The sequence below is a fragment of the Coturnix japonica genome, chromosome 15 (genome assembly GCF_054131305.1).
Source record: "Coturnix japonica strain WE chromosome 15, WE-NBRP24, whole genome shotgun sequence".
NCBI classification, from domain to species: domain Eukaryota; kingdom Metazoa; phylum Chordata; class Aves; order Galliformes; family Phasianidae; genus Coturnix; species Coturnix japonica.
In genome coordinates this window covers 318,228-344,973 of record NC_140677.1, presented here as the reverse complement: position 1 = coordinate 344,973, position 26,746 = coordinate 318,228, and the positions used below count along the sequence as shown (strand labels likewise).

Below are 26,746 nucleotides of genomic sequence, written 5' to 3'. Positions count from 1 at the left end.
GGTGCCGAGACAGAAGGACCAGGCACGCAGAAAGGGCTTATGCGTGTTCTTATTGCTCCGCGCAGTAGTGCGCATGCGCCCATACGAATGTAAATACAACAGCTTAGTAAAGCTGTATGTTGGTAGTACGGGCGGAGCGCAGTCCGTAGCATTGCGCAGGCGCGTTTTGCTCCACTGCACATGCGTAACCCTACATAAAGGCGGACGCATGCGAGATGCAGTGCAGGGTCTGGTGCATGCGTAATAATGAATCGAGAGAGGCGCAGGCGTGCAGCTGACTCAGACTGCGCGCACAGTGTTGCGCGGTACAAGGCGCAAGTGCGATAAGATATCGAAACTTGAGCATGCCAAGCGCTCTCCCGAGTCTGGCGCATGCGTACTATTCCGTCACGGCTGGCAAATCTTCCTCGAGATTGCGTACGCATAGCGCTGCGTGGGGGGAAGGGGTGGAGCATCATGGAGCATGCGTAATCATTTTTCGAGTGGTGCGTGCATATCTTTATTGAAACTGGCACGTGCACAGTACTTTCTAGAGACCCACGCATGCCTAGCTCTTTGTCAAGACTGGTGTATGTATTTCTGCGACAAGAATGGCACATGCATATTGCTGTGCCTGGCCTAGCTCATGCATTAATGATGTGTCAAGCCTGGTGCATGTGTAGTGCTTTCTCAAGAATGCCATATGCCACGCTGGCTGTCCCTTTATGTTGCAGAAAGGAACCAGGTCAAGACTCGAACTTGTGGGTACTCCAGGGTTGATTTTATTAACAAGTTCAGTGCTCAGTGCAACATGCAGACAGAGCTTGGGTCACTCCTAGTGAATGACAGTCAAGCTTTACAGAGGACCAATATTTATATGATTAGGTAAACATTACATCATTTATGTTATTCATTCTCATGATTAATCAATATATCTTCAGTCCTTCTTTCCCGCTGAGTTTCATCCTAGGCCCAGGCTTCATGCTTCACGTGTTACTGCTCTTTTGAACTTGTCCAAAAATTCATTTTCTTCTTTCGTCCGAGCCATCCGAGCTAGACCAGTCCATTCCATCTGTCTTATGGTTAAACTATACATTTTAACTTATTAACTACTAAATAGCAATGTCAGCGGTGGGAATACAAGAAAAGCTGTTCAGAGCAGCAGCTGTGGAGCAAGATAAACAGCATGAGAACCAAGAACACCTCTGCAAGGAGAAGAAGAGTCTCACAGCTCTGATTGGTTATGTGCCTGCATGGACAGTTGAAAAGTGTTTTGTAGAATGCTTTGTTGACATGTAAGGTGTTTGGGAAAGTTGTAAGGGCGGATGGGAAAGCTAGAAAATAACAACCTGTGAAGGTATATAAGGGATGTGAGAACTTGTAATAAACGACTTGGATCGTTCACATCTGAGTCCGTGCCGAGTCGCTGCAAATGGCGCCCACAACGTGGAGCAAATCAACCCGCGGCTGAGCGAGCCCGGTCCGGCAGCGTCGCCCGACTGAACTTCGGAGAGACTGTTTCGCGCGCACCCGCCCCGTTCTGCAGGACAGAAGGTGAGCAGTCGGGAACTATGGGGAGCTCACTAACGAAGGAGCAGAAAGTAAATCTCGAAGTATTGCGGTCAGTGTTACCGTATCAGGATAAGACTGTGTCTACTTCAGCATTAGCTACTCTTCTTAAATGGATAAGCAAAAATATCCCTGAATTTCCGAAAACTGAGTTCTCTTTCGATAGAGAACTTTGGGACAAAATCGGCTCAAAGCTATAAAAGGCTTCTCTCGCTAAAGACAGAACGGCTGCTAAGCTGTTGCCCGTTTGGAGCCGGATAATGGAAGGGATTCAGCAATCACGACGGGAAAGAAAGCACCCCCGCCGCTGCCTCTCGCTGCGGGAAGCGGCCCGTGCCCGCATCTCACTGGCGGCTCCGACCCCTCCCCGATTCGGGGAGACGAGGGGCCGCGGCCGCCCCCCTTCGCGCTCCCGCCGTTCGCTCCTCCCCCGACGTTCGCCGCGCCCTCGCCCTTCGCTCCGCCTACGACGCTCGTCGCGCCGCTTCCGCCCCCCGCTCCGCCCACGTCGTGCGCTGCTGCGTCTGTGCAGCCGGCGTGTAACGTGGTTAAAGACACGGACGGATCGAAACCAGGGGATCGTTGTGACCCTGGTCCAGTAGATCCGGAAGGCGAATTGGGTGCATTTCCTCCTGATGATTATTTGAAGGGAGCAGGAACGACAAATTTCTCTACAGCTGTATGGGAGATCACAGTGTGAACCACTGATTAATCAGCTGAGGCAAGTGTGGGGTCAGCTGTGGGAGCACAGGTGAAAGTTATGTATCTGTGCTCCCTGGAGGGGTGGAGTTCGACTCCACCTCCTCTGAGACCTCATTTAAGGGCTGACCCTCACTGAGGCAGCATCTCTTGGAGATCGCTTGCCAGGGAGGATCACCTCAGCTCTGGTGAGTTCCCTTTTCCTTATACCTTCTGTATTTCCATCATTTTCCTTGTAATTGCCATTCTTGTTAGTACTGGTATAGTTACTGCCAATACATTTGGTGAGCCAGCCAGGAGCCACTGACTTGGCATCTAGAAATATAAGGGAAAAAAATGTCCTTTGTGTGGAAAATCTTTAATTGGTACAAGGGGGAGAAGGCCACCCCCTTAGGGACATGCCTCCCTGGACAAATTCCAGGTTTTGAGGCGTCCCCATATTACCAATTAGCGACAATTATTGAACAATGGGGCCCTTTAAGAGTACCAAATAACATGGACGCCTATTGTCTAACTGATTACTTTCTAGGATTACAAAAAGATATCTTAATTACAAAAGAAAAGCGAATGGCTGCATCTATGGCAGCCTGGCCATTACTAAATGCCTTAAATCGGGCAGAGATAAAATCAAACAACATTGCACATGAAAATGAATTGTTAAAGGCCCGTATTGAAAAATTGGAGGGTGAGATCAATCTATTGATGGGAAAAAAACCGTCATTTTCTTTTTCCAACCCTCAAATTAGATACATTTCATTTAATGACGATCAGGATCCTGAAGAAATGAATCGAAATAAGATCACTAAATCTGATCTAGAGGAGCCATCTGAGACGGACTCACTAGAAGTCCGTCCAGTAATAACTCAAAAAACAAAGAAAATTCAAGATTGACCAGCAGGGGTGCCTCCTGATCAATGCCCCCCCGCTGAATCTTATTTACATGTAACAGCCCGTCCATATACGCCTACTGAACAACTCATGGACCTAGTGCAACAATTTAGGCAAAGGCCAAGGGAAAGTGTTCCGGCTTGGTTATTACGGTTATGGGATTCAGGGGCAGATAGTGTACTGGTTAGTGGCCCCGAAGTATCTAAGTTGGCCACAATAACAATACATCCTGCTCTTCGGCAGAGACTGTATGCTGGGACTCAGTTCCCTGAAGAAAATCATTCAATTGTAGAATGGATAATGGCTGCTTGCCGCATGGTGTGGACAAATAAAACTGACATGCCAGTAAACACAGGGATGTGGTCTTCTATGGAAGACCTTCAAAATTATATACGTGAATTAGGTATGAGAGAGGCTATCTACGAAGACACATTCGATAGCCCTGATATGGTTAAATTTTCTGCGGGAATGAGGGACCTAATTTTACAGCAAGCTCCCTCTCATATGTATGGAACCTTGGTTTCCATACTTAATCCAGCAGTATCCGCAGAGGCAGTAGTCCAACAAGCTGCCCAATTGGTGGCAGACCTCGGAGAAACTGAGCGTTTACGAACTAAGCGCAATATCAGGGTGATTAAGGATGCCGAGGCTTTTCCAATAGTGCGAGCCAGAAGATCGGCCCCGCGAACCTCTCGGGCAGGACCTATTAGAGTATCCCGGAAACAAATGTTTAATGATCTGCTCCGGGCAGGCGTTCAGTTTTCAAAAATTGATGGTCAGCCCAATCAGCTGAGGCAAGTGTGGGGTCAGCTGTGGGAGCACAGGTGAAAGTTATGTATCTGTGCTCCCTGGAGGGGTGGAGTTCAACTCCACCTCCTCTGAGACCTCATTTAAGGGCTGACCCTCACTGAGGCAGCATCTCTTGGAGATCGCTTGCCAGGGAGGATCGCCTCAGCTCTGATGAGTTCCCTTTTCCTTATACCTTCTGTATTTCCATCATTTTCCTTGTAATTGCCATTCTTGTTAGTACTGGTATAGTTACTGCCAATACACTGCCAATACAACAGCGTACTGTGATGTCTTAGAGCAGTGCAGAAAAGAAGCAATATGGAAAATTGCATCTCACACTATCCAGGCACAAATCCTCAAAATAGTACCTCACGTACGGACATTAAACGATCTGCAAAAGTTATTAGGAACCATCAATTGGTTGCGGCCACTTTTGGGAATTACTACTCAAGAGCTGCATCCTTTATTCAAACTACTGAAAGGAGACCCAGATCTAACTTCTAAAAGACAATTAACACCACAAGCACAACAATGCTTAGACTGTGTAATAACATCAGTACAAAATCGATATAGCCATCGTGTTTGTTTATCACTTCCAGTACATCTCATAATGATATCCAACTTATATCAGCCATATAGCTTGTTATGTCAATGGGATACCTCAAGAAAGGATCCTCTCGTTATCCTCAAATGGGTATTTTTACTTCATACATTTTCAAAAACTATTACATCACAAGTGGAAATGTTTGCTATGCTAATACAGCGAGGTCGACATCGTCTACAAATTCTACGAGCTCTTGACCCTGTATCATAGAATAGATACCTCTCTTACATCCAACTAATTGGGATTTTTGAAATATGCACATGCATCATTTTAGACAAAAGTGCACGCTAATAGAACTAAATTTGATAGTTTATTTTGTTTTCAAAGCAGGTGTTCCGCTTGGGCTCTATATCACGCACTGGCCATGCGGATGTGGTGCACAACTGGAAGAAATCCTTCAGACCCTGAATGCAGGAGAGAATCTGTGATGGATGAGAGAGGAAATGTGCACCTTGAAGCAGGGGACGCCCTGCTGGCACTACCTGTCACATCCACCACCAACATGGCTTGCTGTTTCTCAAGGGTCAATAAGTATTAATGCCCCTAGTGATACTCTAGTACATTTGTCCTCTAAAATTGGTTCTATTTGACATGCTATTCCATTAAATTGTGCTGTTGGAAGTAACCGCGGGAGACAAGTCTCATGCTATCATGGTCAACAAGCCTCGTTTATTAGGTGTTACAGCATCTTATTTATACAATCAGTAATAAGTTCATGCATATTGCAAAAGTAAAGCTCAGGATTGGTGAATTAGACATTACTTCATCTGACCTTTGTAGTTAGTCTTATAGATACTTTTTCTTTGCAGCTCTGTCTACACCTTGCTACACATCTTGCTTTTCCCTCAGGCCGTCCTTGCCTCTAGATACATATTCTGTCTTTAGCTACATACCCTGTCTTTTCACATCCTGATTTCTTCTCAGCTGCCTAGCCTGTGATCGGCCCTAGGATAGACCGTCTTTGTCTTTAATCACGTTCATTCTTTTACAATTTAACTAGTGGAATCTCTTCATGTCCTTTCTCATGAAGCCATTCTGCATAAACATTCTCCACATTTCCCCCGTTTTCTTTTTGGACAACTAAGGAAACATTGTATTTTGAGTCGACCATTCTCATAAGCGCATTTTGCAAGCATTTAAAGAGGCAAGGAACTATTAATATGATAGCTATCAGTACCAGACCAATTGTGATCAAATGCTGTAGCAGAGAAGTAAGCCAGGGGCCTAAACCTAAACTTCTAAGGCAGTCATCAAGACCAAAACCAGATTGCACCTGCAAACGGTTAGTTAATGCGTGCAGCGTTTGTATCTGTTTATGTATAGACACGGAGTGAGGGACAGTGAGGCCCATAGAGACACATAGAGACCCCGCTGAGACCCATAAGAGACCCTATAGAGGCACATAGGGACCACATTGAAACCCATAGATACCCAAAGGAAGACATTTGGTCCTAGAGATACCCATAAGAGACCCCATAGAGACCCCTAAGGGGGGACATTGGGTCACATAGGGACACATAGTGACCCATAGGGAGACACTGGGACACAAAGGGGGACATTGGGACACATAGGGACCCCATGTATTACAGTGGGGGATAGTGAGACCCATGGAGACAAATAGGGACCCCGCTGAGATTCATTAGAGACCACATAGAGGCACATAGGTACCACATTGTAACCCATAGATACCCATAGGAAGACATTTAAGCCCATAGATACCCATAAGAGACCCCATAGAGGCACATAACAACCCATAGGGGGGACATTGTGACACATAGGGACACATCGTGACCCATAGGGAGACACTGGGACCCATAGGGGGACAATGCGACACATAGGGACCCCATGGATTGCAGTAAGGGACAGTGAAACCCATAGATACACATAGAGACCTATAGAGACCCATACGAGACCCCATAGAGGCACATAAGGACCACATTGAAACCCATAGATACCCATAGGAAGACATTCGGGCCCAGAGATACCCATAAGAGATCCCATAGAGGCACATAGCAACCCATATGGGGAAAATTGGGACACATAGGGACACATAGTGACCCATACGGATACATTGGGACCCATAGGAGGACATTGGTACACATAGGGACCCCATGGATTACAGTGGGGGACAGGGAAACCCGTAGAGACACATAGGGGCTCCACTGATACCCATAAGAGACCCCATAGAGGCACATGGGGACCTCATTGAAACCCATAGATACACATAGGAAGACATTTGGGTCCAGAGATACAAATACGAGACCCCATAGAGGCACATAGCAACCCATACTGGGGACATTGGGACACAGAGGGACACATAGTGACCCATAGGGGGACATTGGGACACATAGGGACCCCATGGACTACAGTGGGGGACAGTGAGACCCATAGAGACACGTATGGGCTCCACTGATACCCTTAAGAGACCCCATAGAGGCACATAGGGACCTCATTGAAACCCATAGATACCCATAGGAAGACATTTGGGCCCAGATATAACCATAAGAGACCCCATAGAGGCACATAGGGCACATAGGGACCATAGGCACATAACCATAAGAGGCACATAGGGACCACACTGAAACCCATAGATAACCATAGGAAGTCATTTGGGCACAGAGATACACAGAAGAGACCCCACAGAGGCACATAGCAACCCATACGGGGGACACTGGGAGACATAGGGACACATAGTGACCTATAGGGAGACAATAGGACCCATATGGGGACATAGAGATCTATAGGAGGACATTGGGACACATTGGGACCCCATAGAGAGACATAGAGTCACATAGGGACCAACTGGGAGGCATAATAACCCCATAGAGACCTATAGGGACAGCTAGAGACCCATAGGGAAACATTGGGACCCATAGGGGCTGTGCGGGAGATTGGTAATCACAGCCTGAACCTCTGATTAATCAGCTGAGGCAAGTGTGGGGTCAGCTGCGGGAGAACAGGTGAGAGTAATGGAGCTGTGCTCCCGGGAGGGCTGGAGCTCGACTCCACCTCCTCTGAGACCTCATTTAAGGGCTGACCCTCACTCGAGCCGCTTTCCATTATCTTTCCGAGCTCCCTGTTACCGGGTGAGGTCCCAGAAGACTGGAGGCTTGCCAACGTGACTCCCATTTCCAAGCAAGGTTGTCAGGAGGATCCGGGCAACTCCAGGCCTGTTAGCCTGACCTCGGTGCCAGGGAAGGGAATGGAACGAATTGTCTTGAGGGAGATGACAGATGCGGCAGGTGTGGGATGAGCAGGAGATCAGACCTAGCCAGCATGGGTTCGTGAAGGGCAGCTCCTGCTTGACCAATCTGATCTCCTTCTACGATCCTGTGACCCATCTGATGGATGAAGGAAAGAAAGGCTGTTGATGTGCTCTACTTGGACTTCAGCAAAGCCTTCACAACTGTCTCCCATGCTATTCTCCTACAAAAGCTGGCAGCCCTTTTCAATCCAGAGGCGGCTCCCGGGCAGCTCCACGGTCTCGCTGTGCTGCGGAGTCACCCGGCCGGCCCCAAAAGCCTGGAGGCAGAGCCTGAGCCGGCCCCGGCCCGGATCGTGTGGTGCGGCTCCGGCCGTGCTGGGCTGTGCGGCAGGAAGATGACTTGCGGAATCAAACTCTATAATCCAAAGATGGGTTCTAAAGCAGGTATGTTTATTCCAGCGTTGCGCAGCACCGGGTGCAAGCGGGAGAGCTCCACCAAACTTGCACACCGTAAGGAGAAAAGTGTGTTACAGATATAGGTTAAGCTAATACATAATCAATAGTCTCCTCCTCAGTTTGATTACATATTCATTACATTCCCTAGGACCCCATTCCCCGCGACCCTTGCCGTTGTTTTGGGGTGAAATTCTTCTTCTGTTTTCTTCTTGGTGTTATCTGCTGGTATCGTTCTCCCATGTCAGCATCATCTTGCCCGGGGGTATCTAATCCTTCTTCTTGTCAGAGGTCTCCGGACAATTTCTTCTTATCTTTATTGCCCTCTTCTCTGGCTTTATTTTGACTAAGTGTCTGTAATTCCCCCTATCCCTGCACTTTTAAATGTAAACTATCTGCAGTTACCCTTTGTCTCGGTTTCTGTGAAGTTCCCCTTTCCCTTTCTATAGCAAAGTGTTACCTTGCCTCCATTTCAGTCTTTGGGTCCCCAGGGAGGCTCTCCCTGGGGGTGTCCCGATTCGAAGGCAGGATTCAGTCCCGCCGCAGCCCGTCCATGGCAGGCAAATGCTTCTCTCCTCTGCTCTTGGGACTCAGCAGTGCCAGTGTTTCACAGTGCGGGTGTTGCAGTGGCTGGCAGCCTCCGTGTGTTTTTCTATTGCATACAGGATCCCATGGTGGAGCCGCGTCAGAAGCAGACGTTGGTGTCTTGTGGCAGGAGCAAGGGCAGTGGAAGCGCTGCCCAGGGCAGGGCGGTGGTGACTGCCATGAGAGCGGAGGTCTGATGCCATCTGCGAGGGATGGGATTTGCATCCGGTGGCTTTTCCGTTGCAGAATGTCCAGCAGCAGAGCGTGAGTGGCCGTGAAATGAAGCTGGGCCCCAGGAGAGCCGCCTGGAGCTGCATCACGAGCTTCGTGCGTGGCCAGCGCAAGGTAGGTGTGCCTTACTGTAAGCGTGCGCTGAAGCAGTGTTGGTTAAGCACGGCTCACTCCTCTGTCTGCAACAGATGGGCTTTCTGCGCGCTTTATTGCTGTGGCCGTAGAATTCCCTCTTTCTTACCATCTGATCTGTGAAGGCTTTTGTGTGGGAAGGTTTTGAGGAATGAGGGAGTAGAAATTGCTTTAGTCACGAGTCATCTGGAAAGGTTTCACAGAAACGGTGACATTTGCAGAAGGAACGTATTGGCATTGGCAGTTGTGCCAAATACTCACTGGGATGGAGAGGAGGGAGTACCTGCAGAAGACCGTTCTCTTCTGGTTTTGAGGAAGCCGGGCAGAGCTCAGATTGCAGCTTAAGCAATGTTCTTTTGTCACACTCTGTGTCCTGTGTTGCGTTCTCTCCTTTCGATTCCAGTTCTCCTGACAGGTTAGGCTTGAATTCAGCATAATATCTGCTTCTCCCTGGGTTCAGGTTCTTTGGGTCTCCTGCCTGCTTTTCTCCCTTTTCTTAATGGAGAGTGGAGTTTCTACCACAGAGCAAAGTTTCGTGATTGACAGAAACAAATATGGAACATATTAGATGAACACAGCTCTGCATTTTTTTCTTCCTCCGAACAGCAAGGGACTCCTGTGCTCTCATTAATATCATCAGTGAGTAGATGCTGCCTTCTGCTGGAGCCTAAAATGCTTTCTGCAGTTGAGTGGTTGGAAACATAGGGTTTTAACTTAAAATTGTTTGCGCAGGGTGAAGGTTGGGAATACAATTAGAATACAGTTACACAGTGCTCTATCCCCAGAACTTTCCATCATTTTTCTTAACACAGCTTACGGTTCATTTCAAAACAAACTAACAAAGATGAACTTGGGTTAACGTAGCCTCTTTTAAATGATCCTTCTGTGTCTTTTCCAGGCTGGTAGCAGAATGGAGACTTTCCCGAGGCACTGAGGAACAGACACAAGCTTCTTTTGAAGGCTTCAATGAAATTCTGCCCCAGCAGTATCTGTGGTCTTTTGATGCTAAGGAGCTGGACGTAAAGGATTCTTTGACTATTGCCAGATCCAGGCTGCTACAGGTATGTCACGGTTTAAACTAAAAATCCACCTGCGTCCGTGACAGGGACTGTGGGCCCAGCAGGGACCCTAGGCCGAAAGGAAAAAAAGTTAATTAGGAAAAGAAAACAGCAGCAACAATCTAAGGAGGCACACTTATTTACTAAATTACCATATCAAAATACAGGATAACACAGTATAATACAATATAATTGAAAATTGAGCTAACGAATCAAGCAAAATAGGAGAGAGAATGAGTCCCGAAACCGAGAGGCCTACTGTAAATCTAGGCGAAACGGTGAAGGCTCCCACACACTCCCCTGAACGCCAGAACTCGAAAGACGTCAGTCTAGCCTGCGACAGAGTTAATATAGTGTCCAGGTCCCGTGACCTCGTGTTGTTCTCTGGGAGATGTAGTCTTCTTCTGTAAGTTGCAGATTCAGTAAAATTATTCATGCTTTATATGATGTTATGATGTGGAATACTGATAGCAAAATTACAAAATTATTAAACCATGACAAGGTAATACTTGCATTTCAGTCAGTGTCTGAAGAGCAAAGTTCATTAAGGCTGGCGGTTCTGTTTTCAGGATGTGTGAGAGAAGCCTTATGTATCAGTTAGTATTTGGTTACTGTGTTGGTCTTCACTTTCTTCTTTGCAACCAATTTACACGTTTCTAACGTTAAGATTCTGCCAGCATAAATTTTTTGGCTAACAGTGTTTTTGTAGTCCTTGACAATGTGATTTGCGTGTGTCTAAAGAGTGAGCAACTAGAAAGCAAGGGAGCAAAGAACCAAATATCAGCGGATGGTCAAATTACTGAGTGGAGCAGGTTTTAGCTGCTTTTGGGTTCTCCAAGTTATACTCTACAGCAGAACATCGTATTTCTAGCACAGAATGGTATGGTTAGGTAAAGACAAAGTACGCTGTTAGTTTGAATGTCTAAATACAAATGTTTTCATGAGTGGTATTTCTCTTTTGTGGCCTCTCCACATTTTCTTTGTGAGCGGATGTTATTATTTGCTATGAAAGTTTGAGAGTTTAATATTAAAAACGAGTGTAGTGTGATTGCAGGTGCTTTTAAGTACAGTAGTATTTCAGTACAATAGTCTTGCTGTAGAAGCAAAGTAGTAGGTTGTAGTTTCAATGATTCCATGTGGGTGCCCAGCCCAACGTGGGGATTCCCTTATGAAAGGAGGGGGAGGGTGAAGGAGGCCGAGGGCCCTTTTCTCGGGGCCAGCTCTTTGTGCCCTCTTGCTGGCCGGAGAGAAGGGCTGCCCGCTGGACACAGGGAGTGCCTTGTAGCTCCCGTGCCGTGCCCTGCCCTCCAGCCCCCTCCTCATCCTATGCGGAACACCACTCCCAGCAGCACAGGTGCCATTTTGGAATCTTCCCCATGTCACAGCTGTCACCTTGGTTGCTGCGGCTCCACCCGACTCACTCACCTCTGAGAGTGCTGGGCAGGTAGCAGCCATGTCCAGCACGAAGCGAGGGCGAGAGGAATGTAGTGAGGATTTAAGTGGGGAGAAGGAGCTGGGGGCCCCAGAACCGAAGAGGAGGAGGGTGCCCGCCATAACCATCAAATGGAGGAGGGGGAAAGGAGCCCGTTTCCATCATGCCTGGACCAGCCCTGTGACCACCACCCATGTGGAGCCGATGGAGGTGGATCCCCCTCCGGAGGAACCGATGGAGGTGGATCCCCCTCCAGAGGAGCCCATGGACGTGGATCCGCCCGCGGCATAGCTGGCCTGGCACCACACCACCGTGCCAGGCCCCGCGTTGGCATGGTCACAGCTTCACCATCGCTGGTCCAGGCACTCGGCTCCTTTCCTGCTGCGCGGCCCCTGCCCCCAGCATGAGCTGGGTGGCATTATTTAACATCTTCTTCTCCTCCACCTCGTTGCTCCTCCGGTTCTGTGGGCCCCCAGTTTCTTCTTCCCCCTGTTGTAGTTAGGTGTTTGCTCTGTTCTTTGTTTTGATGGTAGTGTTAGGTTAGTGTTAGTGTTCAGTTTAGTTTTAGCGTTAGGGATAGGTTCCTGTTTGTTCTTTAGAGTTAGGCATAGGTTCCTGTTTGTTCTTTAGGGTTAGGTATAGGTTTCTGTTGTTATTTTAGAGTTAGGCGTAGGTTAGTGTTCGTACTTACAGTCAGGCATTGGCTGCTACACTCAAGTAAAAGTAACCGCTGCTCCTGGGTAAGCACACAGTGTTGCCATCAGGGCTCAAGCTCAGGCAGCCAGCTGACCGGGGCAGAATTTGTGTTAGACGCTGCTCAGTGACAACACCCAGAACAAAGTAGCAAGGATGTGAAGCGCAGGAGACTACTTGCGCTTATCACATTCTGTCTGCTGTAACAGCATTACTCAAAGATTTCTAATCAGGCCAAGATCTTTGTGATGCAGCAGTTTGTTCATTACTGCCATCATGGGCGCACAACCCTACTGGCGAGGAATGGAAGGCCCTATATGCTGGCCCGACCCTACCTGCAGGGAGGTGTGCTCCCTCCCCTGGGCACAGGTCAGGGACATTGCTGGGAGACTTCCCAGTCTGATCTGCCCTTCTGTCTACTATCCCCTGCTGATAGTTCAGGCTGGCAGTGAAGAAGTTAGTAAAAAAAGCCTGAAGGCTATCAAAGATGATTTCAGGGGACTGGGGCGGGTAATCGAAGGAACAGGTGTGCGGGTGGTTATTGCATCTGTACCTTCAGTGGCAGGGAGGGATACTGAGTTGGACCTAAAAACCCACCTCTTAAACAAATGGTTAAAGAGTCGGTGCAGACATAGGAGTCTTGGTGTTTTTCACCATGGGGCAATTTATTTGGCTCCTGGCATGACAGCTACAGACGGAAGCGGCCTGTCTCAAAGGGGTAAGAGGGTTCTAGCTGAGGAACTGTCAGGACCCCACCAAAAACCTGCACCCTGACTTGTAAAATGGTTACACAGATATAGGTACACCTCATACATAGTCAATGATGTAAGGAAGGACACTGGACACACCTTCGTTGGCTCCACAGCCGCAGTCCAACACGGCGCCCAGGCCCGTCGATCCATTCCTTTGCTTGCTGCCAGTTCCCACAGGGAGTCCTCATTCAGACACCTGAAACAACAACGCACACAAACACATCAGGCAAACAACAGACACGCACACAAACACAAAACGCCCTCCTCGGATCCCGCCACTCACCCTTCCTTTGCCAACTTCTCTCGCTCACCTTCAGGGCAGTGCCAGCCCCTTCAACCCGATCACAGAATCACAGAATGACCCGGGTTGGAAGGGACCTCAAGGATCATGAAGCACCAACCCCCCGCCTGGCTGTGGGGCTGTGGCAGCCGGTGTGGCTGGGTGCAGCACGTGGGCATGTGGGAGGGCCTGCAGCAGGGATGTGGGGTGTAATCAGAGTGACTGGAATTCCAATTCAGTCAGAGGTCTTAATTGTAGGTAAGGGTTGAATCCGCCAAGGTGCCGCACAAGGAGAGGCGCTGGGTGCGACTATGGAAAGCAGAGCTTGTGTGTCCCAGGAGGCAGGCGTAGTCAGGTCCCCTTTGGAGCCTGCCGTTGTTGGTGCTCAGCTCAGGAGCCCCATCAGGAGCTGCTGCGTGCTGCGTCTGTGTCACGGACTTATCTAGATCAATATGATTGACTGATCAATCTATGATCTCCAGATGATGTTATGATGTGAAATACCAATAGAAAAAAATACAAAACCACAACAGTATGGCAGCCCAAAAAGATTCCCTTGTGGAAGAAGGGGGAGGGTGAAGGAAGGTGAAGGAGGGTGAAGGAGGCCGAGGGCCCTTTACTTGGGGCCGGCTCGTCTGTGCCCTCTTGCTGGCCAGAGAGAAGGGCTGCCCGCTGGGCACAGGGAGCACCTTGTAGCTCCCGTACCATGCACTGCCCTCCAGCCCCCTCCTCATCCTATGTGGAACTCCAGTGCCAGCAGTGCGGCCGCCATTTTAGAACCCTCTCCATGTCACCATGGTCACCGTTGCCGCATGCCTCTGACAGTTGTGGCAGTTAACAGCCATGCCAGCTGCGAAGAGGGCCAGGGTAGAAGTTTCTGGTGGGAGGATGGAGCTGGGGGCCCTAGGAGTCAGAAGGAGGAGGGGGCCCGCCATGACCATCAGGCAGAGGAGGGGTAAGAGAGCCATTTTCCATCATGCCTGGACCAGCCCTGTGACCACCACCCATGTGGAGCCGATGGAGGTGGATCCCCCTCCGGAGGAACCGATGGAGGTGGATCCCCCTCCAGAGGAACCGATGGAGGTGGATCCCCCTCCGGAGGAACCGATGGAGGTGGATCCCCCTCCAGAGGAGCCCATGGACGTGGATCCGCCCGCGGCATAGCTGGCCTGGCACCACACCACCGTGCCAGGCCCCGCGTTGGCATGGTCACAGCTTCACCATCACTGGTCCAGGCACTCGGCTCCTTTCCTGCTGCGCAGCCCCTGCCCCCAGCGTTAGCTGGGTGGCATTATTTAACATCTTCTACTCCTCCACCTTGTTGCTCCTCTGGTTCTGTGGGCCCCCAGTTCCATCTTCCCCCTGTTAGGTTAGGTGTTTGTTCTTTGTTTTGATGGTAGTGTTAGGTTAGTGTTAGTGTTCAGTTTAGTTTTAGTGTTAGGTATAGGTTCCTGTTCGTTCTTTAGAGTTAGGTATAGGTTCCTGTTTGTTGTTTAGGCTTAGGTATAGGTTTTTGTTGTTATTTTAGAGTTAGGTATAGGTTTCTGTTGTTATTTTAGAGTTAGGCATAGGTTAGTGTTCGTACTTACAGTCAGGCATTGGCTGTTACACTCAAGTAAAAGTAACCGCTGCTCCTTGGGTAAGCATGCAGCTGGTTGCTCACCCCGAGCAACGAGTGCGACTGCCCTGACAGTTTGATGACATCTGCGATGAACTGAATTTCCCTCTTGGGACTTTTCCTTTGCAGAACATGGAGGAGTAGAGCATGAGTGGCTGAGAAATGGAGCTGGGACTCAGGAGAGCAACACGTGTCTGTGTCCTAGAGCTCCCAAAGTGTGGCCATTGCAAGGTAGGCGTGCCTTACCGTAAGCGTTGTTCAAGCACAGCTCCTGGCACTGTCTGCAACAGATCCGCTCTCTGCGTGCTTTCTTTCAGACGCTGGTGTTGTGCAGCACAGCCACGGCACGGCCCTCAGTGCGTACGCGAGGAGCGTGAAAAGGTAGGTGGTGAATTTTCATCTTGCTAACGCTAGGATTAGGAATGGTGAGCATTCCTAAAAGAGTGGCCACAAAGGTGTGATCTGCCTCGGGGAGAAGTTGATTCTCGCCTCTTCAGCTTTTCCCTTCTTTTCTGTCCACCTGTCCTTTCCAGCTCCTCCTCCCCTCAGCTGCAAGTGGGGCAGTGCTCGAGTGTGAGGACTCTTCCTTGGCATGCGGTAACAGACAATGCAGATGTGACTTTTGTGTCCTTCCTTGTTCTTGGGTCCGTAGCCCAGGGATATCTTGCGAGCAGCTCTCTAAGTCAGACTGTGCTGGCAGCGTGCGTGAGTGAAATAGTGCCTCTTTTTTCCCTCTTGCAGCAAGCTTGCCGAGGCAAGGCAAGCGCTACTCAGCTGAGGAAGAAAGCCGAGAAGGAAAGCAGAAAGCAACGATGAGGGCTTGAGCAAGAAGCTACAAAGGACAGCAGAACCACCTGCAACGCTTCCTCGGAGGTGGCACCAAGAGCTGCTGACTCAACAGCCCAGTTTACTGGCACAGCCGTGCTTTCCCTGTCATGGACGGTGGAGATGATGGAAGTGAACTGGACAGGAAGGACTTGTGCTGCGTTAGAAGCAATGAGGGCTTCACATAGGCAGGACTTGGTGTATGGCAAGAGCTGGAGACGCTGCGTTCCTTCAGGGTGTGTCTCTTGAGGTCCAGGCCTGGTGTAGGGTTAGGTTGAAATAGGGCTGGCTGGGACTGGAGAGGGAGGAGGTGACGTAGCCCCGGGGTTTGGCTTCTCCTTGGGTCTGACTGGAGGCTGAGTGACTGATTGCTAAGCGGCAATCCTGGGCACTGGGGTTTCATTTTGGGGTGTGGGCGGGGCAATAAATAGAAGCCAAATCTTCTTGTACGCAATAAAATTGAAGCAAACTTTGTAAACCTGGTGCTGCCTCTTTCAGTAGCTGGTCAGAACGTCCCTCGCTCGGGCTGGCAATCGCAGGGCGATGAAGCGGTCGGCTTCACGTCTCTCCCTTGACATGGTGCAGTGCAGGTTTTCCGCCGTTTCCTTGTTGGTCTTCCCAACCTGTGGCCTTTCAGCCAACCCGTAAGTGCTGGTGACAGGCTGTGAGCATTTCCTTGCTCTCTGAGGACTGACAGAAAGAAACCAGAGGAGGGGAAGCAGCCCGGCAGGAAGAAGGGTGTCCCGTGCTCAGCCCCTTGAGTTGGCCTCTCTTCCCTGAGGGCTCTTTCAGCTTCTGATGGATGCACCGTGTGTTGCTGTTTGCCCTGGGAAGCCCAGCTGCACGCTGGCAGCCGTGGCCTGTGCATCAGCCTCCCCTTGAGGCCCAAGGAGTTGTTTGTTTTTATGTATTCACTATTGGTGTGGCATTTTGTTGTTTTGTTCTGCTTTGAGATCAAGGGGTAATTTAACACCGTTGGAAGTCATTGGGGTTCAGGAGTAGCACATGTAGAATTTTGATCATGCAGCAAGTTGTGATTTCTACTGTGTTAAAGAACTGGCACACACATATACGCCTGCAGCCGGAGCTTGATTGACTCTCGTCAATACGGCCTTCCAAAGCCCGGCCCTGGGGAGTTGTCCAAAAATTTTCCAACCTTTTGTATTACCTAAGTTTATTTTAAACAGACAAGGAGGAGTAATCTCTTAAAGGCTTTTTTAAAGGCATTGGACTAGGTTTTGATTATCACGTCTCAGGAAGCTTCTGCATTCCACCTAGTGCTAATGTGATACATCAAGAGCAGATGACACAAGAGATTCAGGCCTTGCTGCCAGTCTTTTACGAATCAGAACTTTGTTTCATGTTGCCAGATATTGTGGTTTCCTTTTCAGGGGATTCCTTTGCTGTATAATAAGAAGGCCGAGGGCATCCTGGCCTGCATGGGAAACAGTGTTGCCAGCAGGAGCAGAGAGGTGATTGTCCCCCTGTTCTCAGCACTGATGAGGCCGCAGCTCGAGTGCTGTGTTCAGTTTTGGGCCCCTCAGTGCAAGAAAGACATCGAGGCCCTGGAACGCGTTCAGAGGAGGGCAACAAAGCTGGTGAGGGGTCTGGAGCACAGGCCGTATGAGGAGCGGCTGAGGGAGCTGGGATTGTTCAGCCTGGAGAAGAGGAGGCTCAGGGGAGACCTCATTGCTCTCTCTAACTTCCTGAAGGGAGGCTGTAGTGAGCTGGGGCTCGGCCTCTTCTCTCGTGTCATTAATGAGAGGACCAGAGGGAATGGCTTCAAGCTGCGACAGGGGAGATTCAGGCTGGACACTACGAGGTATTACTGCTCAGAAAGGGTGGCCAGGCACTGGAATGGACACAGGGAGGTGGTGAAGGGAAGGGGACGAGGGCGAGGAAGGAAGGAAGGGAAGGGGAAGGTAAAGGAAGGAAAGCGAGAGGAAAGACACGAAATGAGACGTGAATTTTGGGTCCTTTTCCGGCAGCCGCCCCCCCCCAACAGGCCCCAGCCCGGCCTGAGCCACGTGACAGTGCCAGTGCCAGTGACAGGAAGTGCTTCCTGCAGGCGGCGGAGAGCACTTCCGGGCCATGGCGGCATGGCGGCCATGAGCGGGGCCGGGAGGAGCGGGCTCTGTGCTGCGAACGGGGTCGGGCCTCGGGGCGGGGGCACGGAGGGGCTGTCGGGGGAGGAGCTCGCGGCGCTGCCGGCACCCAGAGGCGGCTCCCGGGCGGCTCCACGGTCTCGCTGTGCTGCGGAGTCACCCGGCCGGCCCCAAAAGCCTGGAGGCAGAGCCTGAGCCGGCCCCGGCCCGGATCGTGTGGTGCGGCTCCGGCCGTGCTGGGCTGTGCGGCAGGAAGATGACTTGCGGAATCAAACTCTATAACCCAAAGATGGGTTCTAAAGCAGGTATGTTTATTCCAGCGTTGCGCAGCGCCGGGTGCAAGCGGGAGAGCTCCACCAAACTTGCACACCGTAAGGAGAAAAGTGTGTTACAGATATAGGTTAAGCTAATACGTAATCAATAGTCTCCTCCTCAGTTTGATTACATATTCATTACATTCCCTAGGACCCCGTTCCCCGCGACCCTTGCCGTTGTTTTGGGGTGAAATTCTTCTTCTGTTTTCTTCTTGGTGTTATCTGCTGGTATCGTTCTCCCATGTCAGCATCATCTTGCCCGGGGGTATCTAATCCTTCTTCTTGTCAGAGGTCTCCGGACAATTTCTTCTTATCTTTATTGCCCTCTTCTCTGGTTTTATTTTGACTAAGTGTCTGTAATTCCCCCTATCCCTGCACTTTTAAATGTAAACTATCTGCAGTTACCCTTTGTCTCGGATTCTGTGAAGTTCCCCTTTCCCTTTCTATAGCAGAGTGTTACCTTGCCTCCATTTCAGTCTTTGGGTCCCCAGGGAGGCTCTCCCTGGGGGTGTCCCGATTCGAAGGCAGGATTCAATCCCGCCGCAGCCCGTCCATGGCAGGCAAACGCTTCTCTCCTCTGCTCTTGGGACTCAGCAGTGCCAGGGGTTTCACAGCGCGCGTGTTGCAGTGGCTGGCAGCCTCCGTGTGTTTCTCTATTGCATACAGGATCCCATGGTGGAGCCGCGTCAGAAGCAGACGTTGGTGTCTTGTGGCAGGAGCAAGGGCAGTGGAAGCGCTGCCCAGGGCAGGGCGGTGGTGACTGCCATGAGAGCGGAGGTCTGATGCCATCTGCGAGGGATGGGATTTGCATCCGGTGGCTTTTCCGTTGCAGAATGTCCAGCAGCAGAGCGTGAGTGGCCGTGAAATGAAGCTGGGCCCCAGGAGAGCCGCCTGGAGCTGCGTCACGAGCTTCGTGCGTGGCCAGCGCAAGGTAGGTGTGCCTTACTGTAAGCGTGCGCTGAAGCAGTGTTGGTTAAGCACGGCTCACTCCTCTGTCTGCAACAGATGGGCTTTCTGCGCGCTTTATTGCTGTGGCCGTAGAATTCCCTCTTTCTTACCATCTGATCTGTGAAGGCTTTTGTGTGGGAAGGTTTTGAGGAATGAGGGAGTAGAAATTGCTTTAGTCACGAGTCATCTGGAAAGGTTTCACAGAAACGGTGACATTTGCAGAAGGAACGTATTGGCATTGGCAGTTGTGCCAAATACTCACTGGGATGGAGAGGAGGGAGTACCTGCAGAAGACCGTTCTCTTCTGGTTTTGAGGAAGCCGGGCAGAGCTCAGATTGCAGCTTAAGCAATGTTCTTTTGTCACACTCTGTGTCCTGTGTTGCGTTCTCTCCTTTCGATTCCAGTTCTCCTGACAGGTTAGGCTTGAATTCAGCATAATATCTGCTTCTCCCTGGGTTCAGGTTCTTTGGGTCTCCTGCCTGCTTTTCTCCCTTTTCTTAATGGAGAGTGGAGTTTCTACCACAGAGCAAAGTTTCGTGATTGACAGAAACAAATATGGAACATATTAGATGAACACAGCTCTGCATTTTTTTCTTCCTCCGAACAGCAAGGGACTCCTGTGCTCTCATTAATATCATCAGTGAGTAGATGCTGCCTTCTGCTGGAGCCTAAAATGCTTTCTGCAGTTGAGTGGTTGGAAACATAGGGTTTTAACTTAAAATTGTTTGCGCAGGGTGAAGGTTGGGAATACAATTAGAATACAGTTACACAGTGCTCTATCCCCAGCACTTTCCATCATTTTTCTTAACACAGCTTACGGTTCATTTCAAAACAAACTAACAAAGATGAACTTGGGTTAGCGTAGCCTGTTTTAAATGATCCTTCTGTGTCTTTTCCAGGCTGGTAGCAGAATGGAGACTTTCCCGAGGCACTGAGGAACAGACACAAGCTTCTTTTGAAGGCTTCAATGAAATTCTGCCCCAGCAGTATCTGTGGTCTTTTGATGCTAAGGAGCTGGACGTAAAGGATTCTTTGACTATTGCCAGATCCAGGCTGCTACAGGTATGTCACGGTTTAAACTAAAAATCCACCTGCGTCCGTGACAGGGACTGTGGGCCCAGCAGGGGCCCTAGGCCGAAAGGAAAAAAAGTTAATTAGGAAAAGAAAACAGCAGCAACAATCTAAGGAGGCACACTTATTTACTAAATTACTATATCGAAATACAGGATAACACAGTATAATACAATATAATTGAAAATTGAGCTAACGAATCAAGCAAAATAGGAGAGAGAATGAGTCCCGAAACCGAGAGGCCTACTGTAAATCTAGGCGAAACGGTGAAGGCTCCCACACACTCCCCTGAACGCCAGAACTCGAAAGACGTCAGTCTAGCCTGCGACAGAGTTAATATAGTGTCCAGGTCCCGTGACCTCGTGTTGTTCTCTGGGAGATGTAGTCTTCTTCTGTAAGTTGCAGATTCAGTAAAACTATTCATGCTTTATATGATGTTATGATGTGGAATACTGATAGCAAAATTACAAAATTATTAAACCATGACAAGGTAATACTTGCATTTCAGTCAGTGTCTGAAGAGCAAAGTTCATTAAGGCTGGCGGTTCTGTTTTCAGGATGTGTGAGAGAAGCCTTATGTATCAGTTAGTATTTGGTTACTGTGTTGGTCTTCACTTTCTTCTTTGCAACCAATTTACACGTTTCTAACGTTAAGATTCTGCCAGCATAAATTTTTTGGCTAACAGTGTTTTTGTAGTCCTTGACAATGTGATTTGCGTGTGTCTAAAGAGTGAGCAACTAGAAAGCAAGGGAGCAAAGAACCAAATATCAGCGGATGGTCAAATTACTGAGTGGAGCAGGTTTTAGCTGCTTTTGGGTTCTCCAAGTTATACTCTACAGCAAAACATCGTATTTCTAGCACAGAATGGTACGGTTAGGTAAAGACAAAGTACGTTGTTAGTTTGAATGTCTAAATACAAATGTTTTCATGAGTGGTATTTCTCTTTTGTGGCCTCTCCACATTTTCTTTGTGAGCGGATGTTATTATTTGCTATGAAAGTTTGAGAGTTTAATATTAAAAACGAGTGTAGTGTGATTGCAGGTGCTTTTAAGTACAGTAGTATTTCAGTACAATAGTCTTGCTGTAGAAGCAAAGTAGTAGGTTGTAGTTTCAATGATTCCATGTGGGTGCCCAGCCCAACGTGGGGATTCCCTTATGAAAGGAGGGGGAGGGTGAAGGAGGCCGAGGGCCCTTTTCTCGGGGCCAGCTCTCTGTGCCCTCTTGCTGGCCGGAGAGAAGGGCTGCCCGCTGGACACAGGGAGTGCCTTGTAGCTCCCGTGCCGTGCCCTGCCCTCCAGCCCCCTCCTCATCCTATGCGGAACACCACTCCCAGCAGCACAGGTGCCATTTTGGAATCTTCCCCATGTCACAGCTGTCACCTTGGTTGCTGCGGCTCCACCCGACTCACTCACCTCTGAGAGTGCTGGGCAGGTAGCAGCCATGTCCAGCACGAAGCGAGGGCGAGAGGAATGTAGTGAGGATTTAAGTGGGGAGAAGGAGCTGGGGGCCCCAGAACCGAAGAGGAGGAGGGTGCCCGCCATAACCATCAAATGGAGGAGGGGGAAAGGAGCCCGTTTCCATCATGCCTGGACCAGCCCTGTGACCACCACCCATGTGGAGCCGATGGAGGTGGATCCCCCTCCGGAGGAACCGATGGAGGTGGATCCCCCTCCGGAGGAACCGATGGAGGTGGATCCCCCTCCGGAGGAACCGATGGAGGTGGATCCCCCTCCGGAGGAACCGATGGAGGTGGATCCCCCTCCAGAGGAGCCCATGGACGTGGATCCGCCCGCAGCATAGCTGGCCTGGCACCACACCACCGTGCCAGGCCCCGCGTTGGCATGGTCACAGCTTCACCATCGCTGGTCCAGGCACTCGGCTCCTTTCCTGCTGCGCGGCCCCTGCCCCCAGCATGAGCTGGGTGGCATTATTTAACATCTTCTTCTCCTCCACCTCGTTGCTCCTCCGGTTCTGTGGGCCCCCAGTTCCTTCTTCCCCCTGTTGTAGTTAGGTGTTTGCTCTGTTCTTTGTTTTGATGGTTGTGTTAGGTTAGTGTTAGTGTTCAGTTTAGTTTTAGCGTTAGGGATAGGTTCCTGTTTGTTCTTTAGAGTTAGGCATAGGTTCCTGTTTGTTCTTTAGGGTTAGGCATAGGTTTCTGTTGTTATTTTAGAGTTAGGCGTAGGTTAGTGTTCGTACTTACAGTCAGGCATTGGCTGCTACACTCAAGTAAAAGTAACCGCTGCTCCTGGGTAAGCACACAGTGTTGCCATCAGGGCTCAAGCTCAGGCAGCCAGCTGACCGGGGCAGAATTTGTGTTAGACGCTGCTCAGTGACAACACCCAGAACAAAGTAGCAAGGATGCGAAGTGCAGGAGACTACTTGCGCTTAGCACATTCTGTCTGCTGTAACAGCATTACTCAAAGATTTCTAATCAGGCCAAGATCTTTGTGATGCAGCAGTTTGTTCATTACTGCCATCATGGGCGCAACACCCTACTGGCGAGGAATGGAAGGCCCTATATGCTGGCCCGACCCTACCCGCAGGGAGGTGTGCTCCCTCCCCTGGGCACGGGTCAGGGACATTGCTGGGAGACTTCCCAGTCTGATCTGCCCTTCTGTCTACTATCCCCTGCTGATAGTTCAGGCTGGCAGTGAAGAAGTTAGTAAAAAAAGCCTGAAGGCTATCAAAGATGATTTCAGGGGACTGGGGCGGGTAATCGAAGGAACAGGTGTGCGGGTGGTTATTGCATCTGTACTTTCAGTGGCAGGGAGGGATACTGAGTTGGACCTAAAAACCCACCTCTTAAACAAATGGTTAAAGAGTCGGTGCAGACATAGGAGTCTTGGTGTTTTTCACCATGGGGCAATTTATTTGGCTCCTGGCATGACAGCTACAGACGGAAGCGGCCTGTCTCAAAGGGGTAAGAGGGTTCTAGCTGAGGAACTGTCAGGACCCCACCAAAAACCTGCACCCTGACTTGTAAAATGGTTACACAGATATAGGTACACCTCATACATAGTCAATGATGTAAGGAAGGACACTGGACACACCTTCGTTGGCTCCACAGCCGCAGTCCAACACGGCGCCCAGGCCCGTCGATCCATTCCTTTGCTTGCTGCCAGTTCCCACAGGGAGTCCTCACTCAGACACCTGAAACAACAACGCACACAAACACATCAGGCAAACAACAGACACGCACACAAACACAAAACGCCCTCCTCGGATCCCGCCACTCACCCTTCCTTTGCCAACTTCTCTCGCTCACCTTCAGGGCAGTGCCAGCCCCTTCAACCCGATCACAGAATCACAGAATGACCCGGGTTGGAAGGGACCTCAAGGATCATGAAGCACCAACCCCCGCCTGGCTGCGGGGCTGTGGCAGCCGGTGTGGCTGGGTGCAGCACGTGGGCATGTGGGAGGGCCTGCAGCAGGGATGTGGGGTGTAATCAGAGTGACTGGAATTCCAATTCAGTCAGAGGTCTTAATTGTAGGTAAGGGTTGAATCCGCCGAGGTGCCGCACAAGGAGAGGCGCTGGGTGCGACTATGGAAAGCAGAGCTTGTGTGTCCCAGGAGGCAGGCGTAGTCAGGTCCCCTTTGGAGCCTGCCGTTGTTGGTGCTCAGCTCAGGAGCCCCATCAGGAGCTGCTGCGTGCTGCGTCTGTGTCACGGACTTATCTAGATCAATATGATTGACTGATCAATCTATGATCTCCAGATGATGTTATGATGTGAAATACCAATAGAAAAAAATACAAAACCACAACAGTATGGCAGCCCAAAAAGATTCCCTTGTGGAAGAAGGGGGAGGGTGAAGGAAGGTGAAGGAGGGTGAAGGAGGCCGAGGGCCCTTTACTTGGGGCCGGCTCGTCTGTGCCCTCTTGCTGGCCAGAGAGAAGGGCTGCCCGCTGGGCACAGGGAGCACCTTGTAGCTCCCGTACCATGCCCTGCCCTCCAGCCCCCTCCTCATCCTATGTGGAACTCCAGTGCCAGCAGTGCGGCCGCCATTTTAGAACCCTCTCCATGTCACCATGGTCACCGTTGCCGCATGCCTCTGACAGTTGTGGCAGTTAACAGCCATGCCTGCTGCAAAGAGGGCGAGGGTTGAAGTTTCTGGTGGGAGGATGGAGCTGGGGGCCCTAGGAGTCAGAAGGAGGAGGGGGCCCGCCATGACCATCAGGCAGAGGAGGGGTAAGAGAGCCATTATCCATCATGCCTGGACCAGCCCTGTGACCACCACCCATGTGGAGCCGATGGAGGTGGATCCCCCTCCGGAGGAACCGATGGAGGTGGATCCCCCTCCAGAGGAGCCCATGGACGTGGATCCGCCCGCGGCATAGCTGGCCTGGCACCACACCACCGTGCCAGGCCCCGCGTTGGCATGGTCACAGCTTCACCATCGCTGGTCCAGGCACTCGGCTCCTTTCCTGCTGCGCGGCCCCTGCCCCCAGCATTAGCTGGGTGGCATTATTTAACATCTTCTGCTCCTCCACCTTGTTGCTCCTCTGGTTCTGTGGGCCCCCAGTTCCATCTTCCCCCTGTTAGGTTAGGTGTTTGTTATGTTCTTTTTTGTTGATGGTAGTGTTAAGTTAGTGTTAGTGTTCAGTTTAGTTTTAGTGTTAGGGATAGGTTCCTGTTCGTTTTTTAGAGTTAGGCATAGGTTCCTGTTTGTTCTTTAGGGTTAGGTATAGGTTTTTGTTGTTATTTTAGAGTTAGGTATAGGTTTTTGTTGTTATTTTAGAGTTAGGTATAGGTTTCTGTTGTTATTTTAGAGTTAGGCATAGGTTAGTGTTCGTACTTGCAGTCAGGCATTGGCTGTTACACTCAAGTAAAAGTAACCGCTGCTCCTTGGGTAAGCATGCAGCTGGTTGCTCACCCCGAGCAATGAGTGCGACTGCCCTGACAGTTTGATGACATCTGCGATGAACTGAATTTCCCTCTTGGGACTTTTCCTTTGCAGAACATGGAGGAGCAGAGCGTGAGTGGGCTGAGAAATGGAGCTGGGACTCAGGAGAGCAACACGTGGCTGTGTCCCAGAGCTCCCAAAGTGTGGCCATTGCAAGGTAGGAGTGCCTTACCGAAAGCGTTGTTCAAGCACAGCTCCTGGCACTGTCTGCAACAGATCCGCTCTCTGCGTGCTTTCTTTCAGTCGCTGGTGTTGTGCAGCACAGCCACGGCACGGCCCTCAGTGCGTACGCGAGGAGCGTGGAAAGGTAGGTGGTGAATTTTCATCTTGCTAACGCTAGGATTAGGAATGGTGAGCATTCCTAAAAGAGTGGCCACAAAGGTGTGATCTGCCTCGGGGAGAAGTTGATTCTCGCCTCTTCAGCTTTTCCCTTCTTTTCTGTCCACCTGTCCTTTCCAGCTCCTCCTCCCCTCAGCTGCAAGTGGGGCAGTGCTCGAGTGTGAGGACTCTTCCTTGGCATGCGGTAACAGACAATGCAGATGTGACTTTTGTGTCCTTCCTTGTTCTTGGGTTTGTAGCCCAGGGATATCTTGCGAGCAGCTCTCTAAGTCAGACTGTGCTGGCAGCGTGCGTGAGTGAAATAGTGCCTCTTTTTTCCCTCTTGCAGCAAGCTTGCCGAGGCAAGGCAAGCGCTACTCAGCTGAGGAAGAAAGCCGAGAAGGAAAGCAGAAAGCAACGATGAGGGCTTGAGCAAGAAGCTACAAAGGACAGCAGAACCACCTGCAACGCTTCCTCGGAGGTGGCACCAAGAGCTGCTGACTCAACAGCCCAGTTTACTGGCACAGCCGTGCTTTCCCTGTCATGGACGGTGGAGATGATGGAAGTGAACTGGACAGGAAGGACTTGTGCTGCGTTAGAAGCAATGAGGGCTTCACATAGGCAGGACTTGGTGTATGGCAAGAGCTGGAGACGCTGCGTTCCTTCAGGGTGTGTCTCTTGAGGTCCAGGCCTGGTGTAGGGTTAGGTTGAAATAGGGCTGGCTGGGACTGGAGAGGGAGGAGGTGACGTAGCCCCGGGGTTTGGCTTCTCCTTGGGTCTGACTGGAGGCTGAGTGACTGATTGCTAAGCGGCAATCCTGGGCACTGGGGTTTCATTTTGGGGTGTGGGCGGGGCAATAAATAGAAGCCAAATCTTCTTGTACGCAATAAAATTGAAGCGAACTTTCTAAACCTGGTGCTGCCTCTTTCAGTAGCTGGTCAGAACGTCCCTCGCTCGGGCTGGCAATCGCAGGGCGATGAAGCGGTCGGCTTCACGTCTCTCCCTTGACATGGTGCAGTGCAGGTTTTCCGCCGTTTCCTTGTTGGTCTTCCCAACCTGTGGCCTTTCAGCCAACCCGTAAGTGCTGGTGACAGGCTGTGAGCATCTCCTTGCTCTCTGAGGACTGACAGAAAGAAACCAGAGGAGGGGAAGCAGCCCGGCAGGAAGAAGGGTGTCCCGTGCTCAGCCCCTTGAGTTGGCCTCTCTTCCCTGAGGGCTCTTTCAGCTTCTGATGGATGCACCGTGTGTTGCTGTTTGCCCTGGGAAGCCCAGCTGCACGCTGGCAGCCGTGGCC

At 50.4% G+C, this 26,746-nt stretch overlaps 2 long non-coding RNA genes across 2 annotated transcripts; both read left to right on the top strand.

Moving 5' to 3' along the window:
- Positions 1-10,032: 10,032 nt before the first annotated feature.
- On the top strand, positions 10,033-16,265 carry LOC146758327 (uncharacterized). Its single transcript, XR_014934748.1, has 4 exons — positions 10,033-10,195; positions 15,097-15,198; positions 15,285-15,348; positions 15,709-16,265. It is a non-coding gene; the product is annotated as an uncharacterized LOC146758327 (long non-coding RNA).
- Positions 16,266-17,868: 1,603 nt separating this feature from the next.
- Positions 17,869-25,704, top strand: LOC146758326 (uncharacterized). The gene is made up of 4 exons (XR_014934750.1): positions 17,869-18,202; positions 19,044-19,142; positions 20,059-20,221; positions 25,189-25,704. It is a non-coding gene; the product is annotated as an uncharacterized LOC146758326 (long non-coding RNA).
- Positions 25,705-26,746: the final 1,042 nt, after the last annotated feature.